Below are 19,931 nucleotides of genomic sequence, written 5' to 3'. Positions count from 1 at the left end.
AAATATGGATCAGAACCAATATATAAAATTTATCCTAGTTATTTTCGCTCCCATTATGTCAGGAGAGCTTACCAATTTATATTAATATTATTACATGGAATTCACCTTAAACTCTAATTACCTCGAAGCCTACCAACAGAAAATTAAATGTTACCTTCAAAAAAGCATCCTTATACACATCCACAGACAGCTCACCGTCGCAAACCGAGATCTTCGGTGCTAGCTCTTTTGACCAATATTTTCTTCCTCTGATAAGTCTTTGTGGAACCTGCTAACAAAAAGCCACAATGGATCATTATTTTCTTATCTTACGTTATCCCATGAAGTGACTTTAATGATAATAATGAAGTAAGTTTCGGAAGGGCACGTGGTGAAGGTCAGGTACAAAGCGAATCTTCCGTATGCATTGTTGTTGTATGAGTCAACATCGTGATTTGTTTAGGCAATGCTGTCCGAAGGTTCGTCCTAAGGTGTGTGTGTGTGTGTGTGTGTGTGTCTCTCTCTCTCTCTCTCTCTCTCTCTCTCTCTCTCTCTCTCTCTCTCTCTCTCTCTCTCTCTCTCTCTCTCTCTCTCTCTCTCTCTCTCTCTCTCTCTCTCTCTCTCCAATTTTCACTCGTGGCAGGTGATATACGGCAGGAGACAAGTAGCAAGAAACATGCGACACGGTGGTTTCAGGCCAAAGTGACAATAATAATAATAATAATAATCGGTTTATTAAGACATAGCAGCTATTAAGCTGAAAATATACACGTTGCAAATACAATATTGAAGTACAATAAAAAGGGGAAAAGTACAATATGAAAGAGGTATCGGGGGTCTGTGGTAAACACTGGGAAAGTTGTAATGAAAATGTTAAGGGCGGGGGCGGGGAGGAGGTGCGGTGGTGGAATGCAGTGCGTTTGTGCGGTAGTCTTCCGGGTGGGTGACATGTAACGTGTGCATGGTTCCCATCTCAATTAAAATAAATGTCATCACTGGACGATGATGATATTATTGCTTTGATCAGCGTTGTAATCATCAAAAGAAAACGCAAGAAGAGGTGGTGAGTACAGCTGTATTTGAGAGACGGTACTTGAGCTGTCTCCAGGCAACAAAAACATTCGAAGGCAAAAATGCATTCAAAGAAGTTTCACCAGTTGTACTAAATGTTAAAGACATTCTTCGTAATCTAGTTGCACCAGAAAGGTACCAATTACAGATCTCTGAGCGCCGAGGAATGACCACTCATCTTTACAAAACATGAAATACTTTTATTGTACCTAGTAATTGAAAAGCATGATTATTACAACAAAACTGAAAGGGAAACCTATGTTTCCGTTTGACAGTCCTGTCCTCCCTTGTTATTTATTACGGCTATGGGTACCACTAGTAAGTTTTTCATTATTCTAAAAATCAATGAGCTTATCTTCACCCGGCCGGGAAATCGAACCCCGGTCCTTCTGGTTGTGAGGCAGACGCTCTATCCACTGAGGTACCGGGCCGTGTGTGTGTGTGTGTGTGTGTGTGTGTGTGTGTGTGTGTGTGTGTGTGTTTATAAATAAATAAATAAATAAATAAATAAATAAATATATATATATATATATATATATATATATATATATATATATATATATATATATATATATATGTATATATATATATATATATATATATATATATATATATATATATATATATATATATATATATATATATATATATATATATATATATATATATATATATATATATATATATATATATATATATATATATATATATATATATATATATATATATATATATATATATATATATATATATATATATATATATATATATATATATATATATATATATATATATATATATATATATATATATATATATATATATATATATATATATATATATATATATATATATATATATATATATATATATATATATATATATATATATATATATATATATATATATATATATATATATATATATATATATATATATATATATATATATATATATATATATATATATATATATATATATATATATATATATATATATATATATATATATATATATATATATATATATATATATATATATATATATATACAGCTCAATTATATAAGCCTAGGATTGTATAAAAGGAAACGCTCAGAGGATTGGCCATAAAAGAGGCAAACATCAAAAGGAGAGGTGTCCAGATACCCTATTCTTGAAAAAGTTCAAGTCGTAGGCAGGAGGAAATACAGATGAAGGAAGATTGTTCCAGAGTTTACTTGCGTGAGGGATGAAAGAGTGAAGATGCTGGTTAACTCGTGCGTAAGGAATTTGGACAGTAAAGGGATGAGCTTGAGTAGAAAGGCGCGTGCGGCGAGGCCGCAGGAGGAGGGGAGGCATGCAGTTAGCAAGTTCGAAAGAGCAGTCAGCGTGAAAATATCGATAGAAGATAGAAAGATAGGCAACATGGCGGCGGAATTTAAGAGGTAGAAGACTATCAGTAAGAGGAGGGGAGCTGATGAGGCGAAGAGCCTTTGACTCCATTCACATGTGGAGCCCCCCCACATGTGAGATGCATACTCCATACGAGGGCGGACAAAGCCCTTGTATATGGTTAGCAACTGTGCGAGGGAGAAGAACTGGCGGAGACGATACAGAACGCCCAAACCCGAGGAAGGTGATTTAGTGAGAGAGGAGATGTGAGGTTTCCACTTAAGATTTTGAGTTAAGGATAGACCGAGGATGTTTAGTGTTGGAGAAGGCGACAACTGAGTATTGTTGAAGAATATGGGTTAGGTGTTTGGAAGATTGTGTCGAATTAATACGTGGAGAAATTGGGTTTTTGAGGCATTGACGGACACAAGGTTCCTTTTACCCTAATCGGAAATGATAGCAAGGTATGAGGTTAAACGTTCTGCAGCCTCCAGCCTGGAGTCTTGTAATTCCTGTTGAGAGGGTCTTCTGTTGAAAGAAGTTGAATAATGCAGAGTGGAGTCGTTGGCGTATGAGTGGATAGGATAGTTTGTTATGGAAAGATCATTGATGAATAAGAGGAAGAGAGTGGGTGATAGGACTGAGCTCTGTGGAACACCACTCTTGATAAGTTTAGGGGAAGAAGAGTGACGGTCTACCACAGCAGAGATAGAACGGCCGGAAAGGAAACTGAAGATGAAGAAACAGAGAGAGGGATATAATCCGAAAGAGGGCAGTTTAGAAAGCAAAGAGTTGTGCCAGACTCTTTCGAAGGCTTTCGATATGTCTAGCTCAACCGAGAAAGTTTCAACGAAACGGCTAACGGCCGTACCATTACGCAGCCTCTAAACCTTCCTCTTCCTCTTCCCTTAAACAGTGTTCCCTTTCTGCAGGATACTATAACGTGATCTCGGCCCCTTCCTTCGCTAGAGCTTCTTCTGAGTTGGGTTGGTAGACTCTGTAAACATCTCTACACGGAAATACTGATAATTGAAGCATTTTACACATATTAGTGTTTAATCATACATATTTTCAATGTATAATCACGAATAAAATGGTTGACGGAAAGGCAAATATAGATATAATTGGGAACATAGCGTGAGTGATAGGGTTGGCATCCCTGAGCGGCCCGTGTTCCCACCTCTCTACACGCACACAACCAGGAGTCCACATGTGCCATATATATATATATATATATATATATATATATATATATATATATATATATATATATATATATATATATATATATATATATATACATCATTCAGTGGGGTCATACGCAGGGGGATGCGTCGCCTCACCCACCCTACGACGCCAAGCCCGGGTGTCCCTCCGGGCGAGTCTCCATGCAGGCCCCTTTCCCATCCCAAATACCTCCCGGCAGGATCTATCGAGTTGCTCAAGCCACGAACTCCGTGGGCGTCCCCTTGGCTTCCTCCACTCAGGATTGTTTCTTACAGAGACAACCCGATGAGAAGGATCAGCTTCAGGGTAACGTGCCACGTGCCCGTATAGCCGGAGGTGGCGTTGACGGACTATGCAGGTAGTATATGTCGAATCAGTCTCACGGAGTAGTCGCCGGTTTGGCACAAAGTCATTTCAGCGATATCCCATGATTCTGCGTAGACACTTATTACCAAAAGCATCGATCCGCCTCTCCAAGTCCACATTTAGTGTCCATGTCCCACAACCATAGAGTAAGACAGGGAGCACAAGGGACTTGAAGATCCATATCTTTGCCCTTTTGCACAGGTATCGACAACGCCATATACTCGTGTTGGCCGAATCCATAACACCGTGGGCCAGGCCAGTCCGCCGTAAGACTTACTGGCCAGACTTATCGTTGTTATGAACTACGCTATCTATCTATCTATCTATTTATCTGTCTATCTATATATTTATCTGTCTACCTATATCTATCAATCAATCAATCAATCAATTAATCTCTCTCTCTCTCTCTCTCTCTCTCTCTCTCTCTCTCTCTCTCTCTCTCTCTCTCTCTCTCTCTCTCTCTCTCTCTCTCTCTCTCTCTCTCTCTCTCTCTCTCTCTCTCTCTCTCTCTCTCTATGTATATATATATATATATATATATATATATATATATATATATATATTTATATATATATATATATATATATATATATATATAGGTAAAAAGACACCTACCGAAACGGGCATAAGCCACTCCCGGCGAGGTATATATGGGAAGTGAGGGGGGTGCTGAAGCCCTCCAAAGACCTTTCCCATGTTCTTACTCTCCGTTTCCATATTGTCTCATCAACTCTAAAGAGTAATTCAGCATGCTCTCTAATGACAGATCCTCTCTCTTTCCACATCACACTACATTTACACAGCATACACACCTTTTCCCCAAATCTGAAATTCAAAATGACGCTCCAATGCAAAGTCTCTGAGTCCCCGCCGGGGGGTACCACAAATTCTCCCAGAGAGGATTCCCCTTCTGGCTGCCGACTTGGGAGCTGTCTTGATAACTCCTCGAATCTCTTTCTTATCAATTTTTGCAATATTCGCGGTCTTCGTTCTAATTTTCATTTTGAGGAGCACCACCTCTCCTCCTCCAAACCTCACCTTCTCTTCCTCACCGAAACACAGGTTTCTGAGGCTACTGACAGCAATCTCTACTGTTTTCCCTCCTACTATCTCTATCCTAAACTTCAATCCAAACCTGGATGTTGCGTCTACGTACGCAACGACATCACTTGCTCTCGTGCCCACAACCTTGACCCTTCTGAATTTTCCACCACCTGGCTACGACTTCATTGTCACTCTATTACTAAATACATCTGTGCTGTTTATCTCTCATCTAACTCTACTAACTATGTAAAATTCTTTGACTATTTGAACTCAAAAGTAGAGAACATCTTGAGCCACTCTCCCTGCCGAAATCTCCATCCTAGGAGATTTCATTGTTCACCACCAGCTTTAGCTTTCATCCTCTTTCACCGACCAGCCTGGTAAACAAGCCTACGACTTTGCTATCCTTAATGATCTAGAGCAGTTGGTTCAGCACCCTTCAAATATTCCTGACCGTCTTGGAGACAGACCCATCATACTAGACCTCTTCCTGACCTCTAACCCTTCTGCTTACTCTGTCAAACTGTTCTCTCCGCTGGGCTCCTCTGATCACAACCTTATTTATGTATGTTGTCCTATAGCTGCTGTACATCCTCTGAACCCGCCGGAGAGGCGATGTTTCTGGCATTTTGCTTCATCCTGAGGATGTACTTTTCCGATTTCCCGTGGAATGATTACTGTTTCCAGGAGGGAGACCCCTCTGTGTGTGCCCAGCGCATCACAGAGGTGATTATCTCTGGAATGGAGGCATACATTCCACGTACTATCTCTATTCCTCATGCTAAAAAGTCTTGGTTAAATCACGCTTGTTCTCGTGCTGTCAAAGATAGAGAGGCAGCTCGCTAAAAGGTACCAGAGCCTTCGAACTCCCGCTAACCATGAACTTTACATTTTCGCCCGGAATCGTGCCATATCTGTTCTTCGACATACCAAAAGCTCTTTCATCCATAGTATATGTCAAAACCTTGCTTTCTCTAATTCTTCCAGAGACTTTTGGCACCTAGCCAAAAATATCTCCTCTAACTTCACTTCTTCTTCTTTCCCTCCTCTCCTTAACACTGGCGGCAGCACCGCCAGAACATCTATTTCTAAGGCTGAACTATTCGGTCAAACTTTCTGTAACAACTCCACTCTGGATGATTCTGGGCATATTCCTTCAACTCATCCCCCCTCTGACTCCTTTATGGTTGTTATTAAGATTCTTAAGAATGAGGTTTTCCATGCCCTCTCTGGCCTCAACTCTCAGAAGGCTTATGGACCTGATGGAGTGCCTCCTAATGTCCTTAAAAACTGTGCTTCCGTGCTGACACCCTGCCTGGTCAAACTCTTTCGTCTCTGCCTATCAACATCTACCTTTCCTTCCTGCTGGAAGTACGCCTTCATACAGCTTGTGCCTAAGAAGGGTGGCCGTTCCAATCCCTCAAACTACCTTCCTATAGCTTTACTTTCCTGTCTATCTAAAGCTTTTGAATCAATCCTTAAACGGAAGATTCAAAAGCCCCTTTTCACTTCTGACCTTCTATCTGATCGCCATTATGGGTTCCGCAAGGGGCGTTCTACTGGCGATTTTCTTGCTCTTTTAACTGATTCTTGGTTATCCTCTAGACATATCGAAAGCCTTCGATAGAGTTTGGCACAAGTCTTTGCTTTCTAAACCACCCTCTTTCTGATTCTATCCCTCTCTCTGTTCCTTTATCTCCAGTTTCCTTTCCGGCCATTCTATCTCTGCTGTGGTAGACGGTCACTGTTCTTCCCCTAAACCTATCAAGAGTGGTGTTCCACTGGGCTCTGTCATATCACCCACTCTCTTCCTGTAATTCATCATGATCTTCTTCACAGAGCAAACTGTCCTATCCACTCATACGCTGACGACTCCACTCTGCATTATTCAATTTCTTTCAACAGAAGACCCTCTCAGCAGGAATTATATGACTCCATAATGGAGGCTGCAGAACGCTTAACCTCAGACCTTACTATCATTTCCGATTGGGGTAAAAGGAACCTTGTGTCCTTCAATGCCTCAAAAACCCAATTTCTTCATCTATCAACTCGACACAATCTTCCAAACTACTATCCCCTATTCTTCAACAACACTCAGCTGTCACCGTCTTCAACATTAAACATCCTCGATCTATCCTTAACTCAAAATCTTAACTGGAAACTTCGCATCTCCTCTCTCACTAAATCAGCTTCCTCGAGGTTGGGCGTTCGGTATCGTCTCCGCCAGTTCTTCTCCCCCGCACAGTTGCTACCCATACACAGGGGCCTTGTCCGCCCTCGTATGGAGTATCCATCACACGTGTGGGGGGCCTCCACTCACACAGCTCTATTGGACAGAGTGGAGTCTAAGGATCTTTGTCTCATCAGCTCTCCTTCTCTTACTGATAGTTTTCTACCTCTTAAATTCCACCGCGATTTTCCCTCTCTTTCTATCTTCTGTCGATATTTTGACTATGACTGTTCTTCTACTCAAGCTCATCCCTTTACTGTCCAAATCCCTTACGCACGAGTTAACCAGCATTTTCACTCTTTCATCCCTCACGCTGGTAAACTTTTCCTTCATCTGTATTTCCTCCTGCCTACGAATTGAACTCTTTCAAGAGGAGGGTATCAGGACACCTCTTCTCCCGAAACTGACCTATCTTTCGGCCATTCCTCTCAAGTCTTTTGTAGGAGCAGTGAGTAGTGGGCTTTGTTTCATTTTTGTTTTTTCTATTTCTTTTTTTGCCCTTGAACTGTTTCCTTTACTGTATATATATATATATATATATATATATATATATATATATATATATATAGAGAGAGAGAGAGAGAGAGAGAGAGAGAGAGAGAGAGAGAGAGAGAGAGAGAGAGAGAGAGAGAGAGAGAGAGAGAGAGAGAGAGAGATATATATATATATATATATATATATATATATATATATATATATATATATATATATATATATATATATATATATCTGACTCTCACGTGTCTTTGTGTGTGTGTAGGGGGGGGGGGGGGAGAGTCCGCTCCACACACACAGCTCTTCTGGACAGAGTGGAGTCTACGGCTCTCGTCTCGTCTCATCAGCTCTCCTCCTCTTACTGACAGCTTTCTACCTCCTAAATTCCGCCGCCATGTTGCTTCTCTTTCTATCTCCTATCGATATTTTTATGCTGACTGCTCTTCTGAACTTGCTAACTGCATGCCTCCCCCCCTCCCGCTGCCCCGCTGCACACGACTTTCTTCTCATGCTCATCCCTATATTGTCCAAACCCCTTATGCAATAGTTAACCAGCATCTCCATTCTTTCATCCCCTTCACTGGTAAACTCTGGAACAGTCTTCCTTCGTCTGTTTTTCCTCCTGCCTATGACTTGACATCTTTCAAGACACCTCTCCACATGAAATTGATCTTTTTTTGGCTACTCTTTACTTTTTACTTTCGTGTGAGCGGCGAGTAGCGGGCTTTTATTTTCGTACTCTTTTTGTTGCCCATGAGCCGAATTCTTTGATGTAATATATATATATATATATATATATATATATATATATATATATATATATATATATATATATATATATATATATATATATATATATATATATATATATATATATATATATATATATATATATATATATATATATATATATATATATATATATATTAGCAGAAGGGATATATTAGTCCTGCTTTTTAAAACTTTGTAGTAACTCAAACGATTACAGCAAAGTACTCGAGTGTGCTAAGTGGCCACCCTCCGGCCGAGGCATCAGTAAGCTCAGTGATGAAGAATCAAGCTAGAGGGATCCGGGGTGCACTTGACGCCTGAAAGTCACTGTCGTTGCGCTGGTGAAGCAGTTCATGAGTAGGAGTAAAAGTGTAAATTTTTCGGGTGATATAGATACTGTACAATGTATGATTTATTTATTCATTTATTTATTTATTTATATATTTATGCGAAGAACTACCGGTGTACATTTTAAAAACGACTGATATTAGAGCGTGTTGCTGTCCCTTTGGACTTCCCCGGTTTTAGGATCACCCCCCACCCCGAAGGATTGCTTTTTTTTTTTTGTCAAAGAAAGTACAGAGATAGGGAAAGCCATTGTTGTAATTTGTGAGAGGCTCACTAAATATTTTGGGTAAAATGCACTATAGGGCATATTGTTATATTGACGCTACTTGGCTTATGCTACGTGACCCACGATGGTACGCTTTATGAAGTTAATATACAAGTCCGGGGCGTAATGGTAAGAACACCTAGCTACGAATCCGCGGACCTTGCTTTGATCCCCGCCGTTCGCAATCGGCGCGCAGCTCACTCAGCAGTTTGTCCTTCCTTTCAGACTGGCAGATAAATGAATGCCTTGGAAATCTGAGGAAAATATACTGTGGTGACCCAGATGCCATATTTGCCCAGCTAGTGTAGTGTTTTCTTATCAACCCTAAATTCAAGATCCAACGAAACGGAGATGAGCACCGAGGTCATGCGTAGCTTAGCGTACGCCTCCAGCTTTACCTTATCTTACCTTTACTTAGAGAGGGTGAAAGCTCTTCGCCGACCCGGTGGTGGCTGAAACAGTTGGAAGGACGTAACGAGTTGAGACCCATTTTTCATCACCACAGTCCATTTATGTCTCGGTTGCTGTGTGGATGTGTGTGTGTGTGTGTGTGTGTGTGTGTGTGTGTATTTTCACCGACAAATGACATTAAAATGCTGAAAGAAAGTGTTACACCCACCAAGACTTTACTCAGTCATCTAAACATGACATATATCACGTTCATAACTTTTTTTGTAGTATGTTGAATAACATATGTTCTAAATGTCTTGGAAATACTACTAGTTGGTTTGCCAAGACAGCTGTGCATTGTTTCTTGATGAAAGGGCGTCAAAAATGTTTCCTATTGCAGTGCCAAATAATGAAACAGATTCCCATATCTGCATCAGATTCCTATCTACAAGAAAATAATATCTATATCTTGACCGTATGGTCTAATTTTTCATAGTTCATTAAAATTATCATTTCTTCCTTAATATATTACTTAAGCTTGCAACTGATTTTAGTTATTTTCTTTATTTTAATGTACATTGACACAAACAAACGAATGTATATCAAACGAAAACAAAGCGGCTTTAACGAAAGTAGAACAAGATACAGTGCACTTCCACTCATCGTCCTGACTGCCCCAACAGCACACGATGCCGCAGCACCTCGTTCAGTCCGCCACACCCGAAGTCCGGAGCACACTGGCATGGGTTATCCTGCACCAAGATGGAGCATGCGTTGCAGCGACACGGCGTAACAATAATATTCTCCACAGTGGGCCTCACCGTGCTCACGGGAGTGGGCGTTATAGTAATAGGCGACGACGTCCGTGTCGGCCGATAACCATGGCCAGGCGGGGGCAAGTATCCGTGGGCTGGCGGTGGCAGGTACCCATGTCCTGGCGGGGGTAGGTACCCGTGTACAGGTGGCGGCAGGTATCCATGTCCAGGCAGTAGCAGGAGTTCTTGTCTGGTTTGTGGTAAGTGTCTGATGAATACGTTCTTTTCCAGCCTCTGGGCAAGATCGTGGGGGTCATCGGGCCTCATCAGAAACTTCGTCATCGTCTGCATGACCGTGACAGTGAAGTATTTGGTAGTCTGGGATGTGCAGAGGACGGAGGCTGTCTGGGCAGAGGCTGTGCTCACCACAGCCGCCACCACAACTGCCACCACCACCATCACCACCGGCTGCTGCCTCGCCGGGGGATGCATACCACCTTTGCTCGAGTTCAGTTCTCTTTCGTGCCTGTATCGGGATGAAACCAATCAGGGAGTAGCATTACCATAAACACTCAGGACACAATTGACTTTGGTCGGAGAGGGGCGTAACTTGAGTCCGGAAGCACTCACCCGAAGGGATTACCCAGTCTGTAGAATTCCGTCTTGGTGGGCGAGAAGGAGCAACACTGCACTGGGCGGTCCGGGGGAACCTTTATACCCTAGTGTGCAGCCACGTGTGAATAGCCCGAGGGACTCAACAGGAAGGTACCGTCACTCAGCAAACATGTATGCGGAGGCGCTGGTAAGGAGTGTTCAGCCTTGCTAATATGCTGGTCATGCCTCGTGTTTGTCAAAGGAGGAACCTTCCTGTCAGGTGGCCTCCTCGAAAGGACGGAGGTTGCCACTGTGGCAGAGTGTGTGTTTTAGGTCCTCAACATTAAATATTGGATTGAAGCCGTAGCATGTGCCCCAAGTTTTACCCTTATCTTTATTTTTCCTCTGGAACATCCTTACGTAGGAACTGGCCATCTCAACAAGCCTAAAGAACGTCAATGTGCAAGATTAGCTCTAACGTCATAAATATCAGAGTACTATACGTGTACGTAGGAAATGGCGATGGAGTGACCTTGTGCTGCATCCTCTTATCCATAAGCCAGTCCCAAGTACCTTGATCCTGAGTCGGCTGTACTGCGTGTGGCAGCCTTGCTTCCCTAGCCCTTGTCGCTGAACAAAGAGGCGGTTCGGGGAACGTGAGGCTGCATAATCTTTACCTTTGAACTCCCAAACGTGACCGCGCCCATGCTCCCAACATGACCTAGCGTTCTGAGGGAAGTGCGGCGAGGACTCTTATCCACGTTGCATGGTCTGTCCCCAAGACAAACTCAAGCATATTAGTCTAGAAAATGAGGAAAGGAGGAATAAACGCAGAAATAGCCAAGGTTCATGGAAGTCACATGCATACATATCATGATAACCCTATGATTCCACAACAACCCACACTTAGAGGAGGTGTATATAACATATTAATTTGACTAATGTTGATTGAAAATGTTGATCTATATGAATACGATTACTATCATCATCATTATTATCATCATCACCATCATCATTAACAGCAGCAGCAGCAACTTATATTATTCCACTGCAAGGCATAGACCTCTTCCAAGCGATCCCATTCCTTTCTATTCTGCGTCTCTAGTTTCTACTTTCAGTACGTTTACCTTCCGTAATCATTTTAATTTCATCACAGTTATTTCCCAGTCTGTCACTGTTTTTGTACATCTGTTGTCCTCTCCTTTACATATGATATGCGTCATAAGTCATAAGCAATGTCATTTATTGCCTTTATTGTGTCATATCATTATGTCTATCCTCTTATCTATTTGCAGTTTTCCTTATCCATTATTACCCCATTACTATCCTTGCTATCAATTATTATTTTAGCCTGGGCAGTCAGCGCGCAGTCCACCCATGCAGCTGTTCATTCTTTCTATCGGGATGGTCGATATATGGGTTCCTGGGAACACCTGGGGAAGGTAAACTGGGGTAACCCGGATGTTGTACTGGCCCTGTGTCCCCGGTTAATGGATTCTCACCCACTACAGGGGATGAGAATCCATTAACCCCCTCCATTAAATGAATGCAAGGGCCAATCATATATATATATATATATATATATATATATATATATATATATATATATATATATATATATATATATATATATATATATAGATAGATAGATAGATATAGATATAGATAGATAGATAGATAGATAGATAGATAGATAGATAGATCTCTCCATTCTTCTTTGGACACTTGTTAATTTCTTTTCCAGAGACTTGATCAATGTCCGTGCCTGTGACCGATACGTAATGACATGCAGAACGCACTGATTGACAGCCTTTCCCTTCAAACACAAAGGTATATGGTTCCTAGTTTTCCGAAAGCATTCTACCTTAGTTTTATACGTGTTTTAATTTCCGGTTCTAGTGAAGGATTTGTTTGTAGCATTTGTCCTTTGTATATAACATTCATTTCGTTTTCTAGATCTTCATTCACGACGACAATTTGTTCGATATGGAGCATTTTTATTGAATTTAACTTAGTCATTTTCATATTTATATTTATTCTCTCTTGTAGTCTACCCTTTCCCTGTCAATTTTTATTCACCAAATCAAACTGTTATGTTGGACTGTCTATCGCCTACTTCCATCTGAGTCTGTAGCCTGGCACACTTCGGAGAATCATAAACCAGAATGTTGTAATTAATAGTAGGGAGGCAGTACAAAATCAAAGCTGGTACTCCGGAAGTGCGCTTAACTTTCCTAATCCATACTGCGCCCCATCTCATTGACTTTCCGTTGACGGACAGCCTAACTGATTATATAAATTATCTTTCGACTCATTGAGACTCTGCAAGTTAGCCCTGTTGTATGTATTCATTTTCTGTCTAGAGGGATCACCCACACCCTCACACAGGGCAGACTAGTCTAAACTTAAGACAGTCGGACTGATGATTATGTGACTGACCCCAGTTTAGTAATGACTTGCCCACAATGCCCAGGGTCAATAATATTCACAATCCATAAAAATTAGTAGAGTGAATAAACGAACTCGTGAATAATTATTAATTCTTTGAAAGGTGGATTCGTAATTATGGTTACCGCGGGAACCACAATCTGGACCTGGACCTGGACCTGGACGAATAATGCGCAGGGCACCCGTACAGGTGCATAGCACGCATATTTGTGTTGGCTGTTGGGGGGAACGGGGGAGCCTTGATGAGGCAATTTCTTTAATGCTTTTGCCACTCTCCAGTGGAACGATCCTTTTTTTTTTTTTCTTTCTTTTTAAGAACGGCCCATGATGTGGGTTTAGATTGTGTTGAAGAGATAATTCGATCCTCAGGAGGGTGCTGTAGACACTCGACAGACCAGCTCCATCGGTTGGTTGACACCGGAAGAACCGATCGGTAGTCGAGGACCGGCGTGTCTATACTCACAGGCAGCATTGTTCCGCTCATCATGAGAAACTGGTCTTATAGGCAGCATTGTTCCGCTCATCATGAGAAACTGCATGGCTTTACAGGCGGCATTGTTCCGCTCATCATGAGAAACTGATCTTCACCAGAGACACGCCAGTCCTCGTCGATCGCCGATAGAGTCGGTCTGTCAGCACCGCAGTATATGTTCTGTGCGATTCCAATGTATTGTGAAGATAAGTCATCTGATTATAGTTCACAGCACAGGCCTTTGGCAAAGGCCTGTGCTCCCTCGTGCAGGGAGGGAGCAATCTTTTCCCTCTTAACGGGCCGTCTTCGGACAAGGGCCCGTTCTCCTAGTGAAACTACGGGATAAATCTTTTAAAAAAGTCTTAAACAGAAAAAGTCAGACACACGCCAGTCCTAGAGTCCCTTTATAGAGAGAGTCCCGACATGAGCGGCCCTGTGTATAAGGCAGCTGGGCGCCATTATTGGCCCTTCGAGCACCGCGCCAACTTTGAACTGAGGTAATAAAAACAAATTTACCTATTTTGGAAGCGGATTCGGCTGCTTTTTAATGTAACAATGCCTTGCTGCCTAGCCTTCGGCTGTAGCATCATGCTACAGAGGGGATACAAAGTGTATAATTTAACTGCAAGGCCGCTGAGAAGATAGACAGAGGTGTGCTAACAGTCAGTCGTCTTGGGAGGAAACCATCGGTTATGACAGCAAGACACACATACTGCTATTGTGTGTGTCTTGCTGTCTTAACTGCCCTCCCTTTGTACTGTCTATGGAAACCATTGTGAGAGAGACACAGCTACAAGGACTGAAACAATCGTTCACCTCAAGTCCAGCCATCGAAGCTGATGAGGGAAGCTGTGGCCCTTATGGCCAAAATTATTGGATGTGATCTCTCCCACAGGGCTCTAGCTGTTATTACAGACTCACAATGGATATTTCACAGTCTCATCAAGGCCACAGTCTAATAGACTGGACGTGTTACAAGAGTTTAATGAACAAAAGCTAGCTTTTGGTGAGCCATACCTGTCTTGGTAAAACTCTAGAATCACACCCAACTCACTCTAAAAGTTAACACATTATTTGTTTAGATTGTATTTGCTAATCATCACTCTGGTAACCGTTTCCATTATTATTACTCGTTTCTGAGATTTTAAAATGCGGGGAAATATTACTATTTCAGCGGTGATAGGTTAGACTGCTATTTTCTCATGTGAAGAGTCTTCATCTGGAAACTCCTCTAGGTTGGATTATAAATCCATCTTTATTTAATAGCCTAATGTATAAGGTTGCAGTCTTCATTTTCATGGGTACCAATGTCATTATAATATGTTGAAGACGTGTGCATTTTCCTTCAGTATTCTCTAAACCTAGCTATTTTGACCATCAAGCAAAATGAAACACGTTTACATGGCCTTAGTGTTTTACTGTATTATTTTTTTAATCAACACTAAGTATTTAAATTAAATTAAATGTTACTGAAATATAGTCAGATGACTTATCTTCACAATACATTGGAATCGCACAGTACATGTATTGCAGCAATAGTGTGTGTGTGTGTGTGTGTGTGTGTGTGTGTGTGTGTTAACACAATAAAGAGAGCAGCACAGCTAGTAATGGAGTCAGGGCCCCCTCCACCCCAGATAATCAGTTTACATGAATTTTTTCTCCATATGCTAAAGTTTACTGCAAGCAGGTAATGGAAAGGAAGCAAAGTGCCTTTGCATTGATGGAGCTTGGGTACGTAGTGTGTCAGCCACGTGGCCCATGACAAGCATATCAAGGCTCATGACGTTCAGGAGGCAGCGTCCCTCCCTGCAGGCAAGGGTCAGGCGATGAAGGGATATGTAGGTATTAGAAAGACTTCCCCAACTGCTGCTGATACTGTTTTACAGCGATAAGTATCGTTAAATCCATCCATCACAGCAGCAACATTAAAAGAGAAGCACCCAGACTTGTGTGAAGTCTCTCAGTACCCTCTGAGCGCTGTCGCCTCTCAAGGTCGTCAGCAGCCCGCCGTGACACGCATATATCACAGGCTACACGGGTTAACTGAGTGCCAGTACTGAGAAAGTGGCTGATCGTAAGGATAAAAATAATCTCCTGTCACCTTCTTACGGCACATTACAACGGCTGGTGACCAAATTATGGTAAAGTATAAGAGCGTAATGGTGGGTTGGCGATACCTGTTGATGTAGACACAAACTGTCTCTTATTTACTTTTCCAGAGCTCGTTGGCTGCTGGCTCCCTGCTGGCTGTTAGAGGAAGGTGTGCAGGTCTGACACAAGTGTCCTCAGTTTCATTGGACGACCCGTATGGCTGTGAAACAGAAATACAAAGGGGAGCGTGTGCTAGCGTTTGAAAAGCGCGGCGAAAACAGGGCCAATAATGGCGTCCAAATCTTTAGTAGGTTGTTGGGACTCTCTCTATAATGGGACTCTAGCCAGTCCTAGTCGATACACCGACTTGTTCGCTGTCAGCCGATAGGGTCGGTCTGTTGGCACTCTCTCCATGGGCATGCAGCCACACGACAAAGCGGTTCCTCCGTGAAGGGTCAAAATCTTTGGACAACAAAAGTTTTAATTTTATTTTCTGTACCTCTAGTTACTAGTATAAAGTTGTAATGGCCCGAAATGTAATATAGTTGTAATGGTATTGTTTCCCGAGATAAATAATTACCATGTAATGTTTCCTCAACCGAATATATGTACGTGTTTCTCATGACCGCGCGAAGGAAAAAAGGGAGGGTAAGAAAAGGAGAGAGAGAGAGAGAGAGAGAGAGAGAGAGAGAGAGAGAGAGAGAGAGAGAGAGAGAGAGAGAGAGAGAGAGAGAGAGAGAGAGAAAGGTTAAATGAAATAAAAATAAATTGAGGTAGCAAGCTTGAAAGGAAAAAGTAGAGAGACGGTAAAGATAGAGAAAATAAAAGAAAATAAAGAAAAAAAATTAACGACCGAGTGTGAGAAAGCAAGCAGCAATTTATATTGTGTCCTCCCCTCCCCCATTTCTCTCTCTCTCTCTCTCTCTCTCTGACTGGGCGACACTGTCGGGTACAGAAGGCGAGTCACATAGAATGATCGAATTTTAAGAAGATAATTATCTAAGCCAAATGGTTACTGAACCAACTCGACAAAATAACATACTAGACCTTGTTATAGCGACGCAAGATAACCTAGTCAGTGATGTTACGGTAGGAGAACACCTCGGTTTTTGTGAACATAAATTAGTGCGTGTCGACATTAGAGCTCAAACAATAGTGATTGAAAATAAAGTAAAGGTGCCCAATTTCAAAAGAGCAAATTTCGTAGAAATCCGACAAAAACTAACAGTAAAACAACTATCAGATGATGATACCGTAGAGGAAGCCTGGCTAAACTTTAATAATCATTTACTCACTCAGCAGAACACATTTATCCCATTGTGTGAGAAGCGAAGTAACACTAATAAAAGTCCACCTTGGTTTAATAGCGAAATTAAACATTCGGTTAAGGAGAGAAAATGGTTTTACAGGCTAAAAAAAGAGCAAAACACGTCCGAAAACATTAGACTTTATCATGAAGCCAGGCGGCGAGTAAAAATATTAGTATGTCAGGCAAAGCGTAGATATGGAAAAAGGCTAACGTAACACCGATATTTAAGAAACGAGACAAAAAAAAAAATTACCAGAAAATTACAGGCCCATTAGTCTAACTTCAGTTGTAGGTAAGCTACTCGAAAGCATAATTAGAGACAAAATTGTAAGTTACCTTGAAAGACACTCATTAATTATGGATTCACAAAATGGCTTCCGTAACAAAAGATCCTGCCTATCTTGACCTTTTATAAAGACCTGTTCTCAATTTATGACGTAACCAAATCACTGGACATAGCCTATCTTGATTTCCAGAAAGCGTTTGATAAAGTCCCACATCATAAATTACTTTATAAATTAAAGCAACTAGGTATTGACGGTCAAGTACACCAGTGGATCACGAATTGGTTGAGCAACAAACAACAAAGAGTGGTGATAGACGGATTTAACTCAGAGTGGGCGCCAGTCACTAGTGGCGTCCCTCAGGGCTCGGTTCTTGGCCCAGTGCTCTTCATTATTTACATCAACGATGTGGATGTTGGAATCAATAACCTCATTAGTAAATTTGCAGACGACACAAAGATTGATAACTCGGTTCTCACTGACGAAGACAGACAAAGCCTCCAAGAGGATTTGCATAAAATTTCAGTTTGGCCTGAAAGGTGGGAGATGCCCTTTAATGTAGATAAGTGCCAGGTACTCCAAGCTGGAACAAGAAAAAAAGTTCGATTACGAAATGCGCGGCGTCAAACTCAAAAGCGTTCAATGCGTCAAGGACCTGGAGTGGTTAACGTGCGGGCCCCGCATTTACCGCGTGATGGACGACGCGGGTTTGAATCCGCCGCTACCAACAGGGATTTTTCAGTCACCGCCGAGTGACTTAAGATTACCCACATGCTGTCCTGAAGACCACCCATCAACCCGGACTCTAGAGGAAACCGTCCAAGTGAATCAAGATCGAGCTCCGGGGAGCAGCATGAGCCAAGAAAAGATGACGCCACTATGAAACCATTGCCTGCGCTATGACGGGCTGGGGCCGACTACCATTCAGGCCCCTCAAGAATGCCTGCCGATGACATAGGCTGGCACGTAAAAAAAAAAAAAAAAAAGCGAACAGTGTTGGGCTTCGTTAAAAGAAACTTTTTATACAAAAATATAGAAGTAATACTTCCGTTCTACAATAGTTTAGTCAGACCCCACTTGGAATATGCGGTACAGTTTTGGTCTCCACGCTATGCAAAGGACATTGCTAAATTAGAAGGTGTTCAACGTCGGGCAACAAAATTGATTCCTTCCTTGCGCAACAAACCCTACAACGAGAGACTTTCCACCCTTAACATGAGATACGTCGCCTTCGAGGAAAAGTTTTGATCGAATGTTTTTAAATACTTAATGGATTTACGAATGTGGACAAATCAAAATTGTTTATGATCGATGACACTTTGCGAATGAGGAATAATGACACAAAACTTAAATGAAGACAAGTAAATTCAGACTGCGAGAATGGAATAAGCTCCCACCTTCAGTGGTCCAGTGTAACACGATTGACTCCTTTAAAAAAAAGCTCGACCTACACTTCCTTCAACTCAATATTAACTAGAGTAGAAATGCCAAGTTTTGGAGCTGTCTAGAATCACTTAGGTTTAAGGACGAATCACCTAGTCTGGACCATGGGGTCTGTGTGGTCTGATTTTCTATGTAAATCTCTCTCTACATGGGACTCACTAATTTAGAGGGGAGGGTCATGTAGTACCTGCGGCTTAACTGTGGATGGTCCCATGAGTATCGTAAACCCATTTACCCCCAATTCTGTGTTGGACTGGACAAAGATACCAATGTCAAGTTAGTATTGTTATCGTCACGTTGAAGCTTGTCCATGGTAGCTTTCTTTACTTCAGCCACCGTTGGGAACCTGAGGGATCTCCTGGTTGAGTTACGAGGGAGAGCAATGACATTCAGGGAAAAGAAAGTCACGGGAGAGGAAAAGACACGGTGGCGGTATACTTGATTATCCCTGAGTTATAGACCTGGTGCAGTCTCTAGGGAAAGCCTTACGCAACTTGAACTATAGTCGGCGCTGCGGGGCAACGGATCGGTTAACTGATGAAAGAAAATGAAGGGGCAAAAAGTAAGGACAGTGTAGTGTATCGAATACCCAGCAGTGAGTGTGAGTGAAGTTACTATAGTGGGACGAACAGGAGCCTAGAGAAAAGGCTTAAATAGCAGAGGGCGAACGCAAGTCACCACCGCCATACCAGTGACCTGGTGGACCATATCGACATGTACGCGTATGTCCACTTGCCGAAGTGGGATAATGTAGATGTGCGGGAGAGTGTGGCCTATACGTATAATAGAGAAAGAAAGGTCAAGGAGGTCATATACATCGTCACAAACTGCAGTATAAACAAGAGAACTGACAACGTTGGTAAACTCTGGAACAATTATCCTTTATTTGTATTTCCTCCTGCCTAAGACTTGATCTCTTTCAAGAGAAGCATATCAGGACAATTATCCTCCCGAAATTGACCTCCCTTTGGCCACTCC

Source organism: Eriocheir sinensis, chromosome 18, assembly GCF_024679095.1.
Source record: "Eriocheir sinensis breed Jianghai 21 chromosome 18, ASM2467909v1, whole genome shotgun sequence".
Taxonomy (NCBI): Eukaryota; Metazoa; Arthropoda; class Malacostraca; order Decapoda; family Varunidae; genus Eriocheir; species Eriocheir sinensis.
This window is presented reverse-complemented; position numbering follows the sequence as displayed.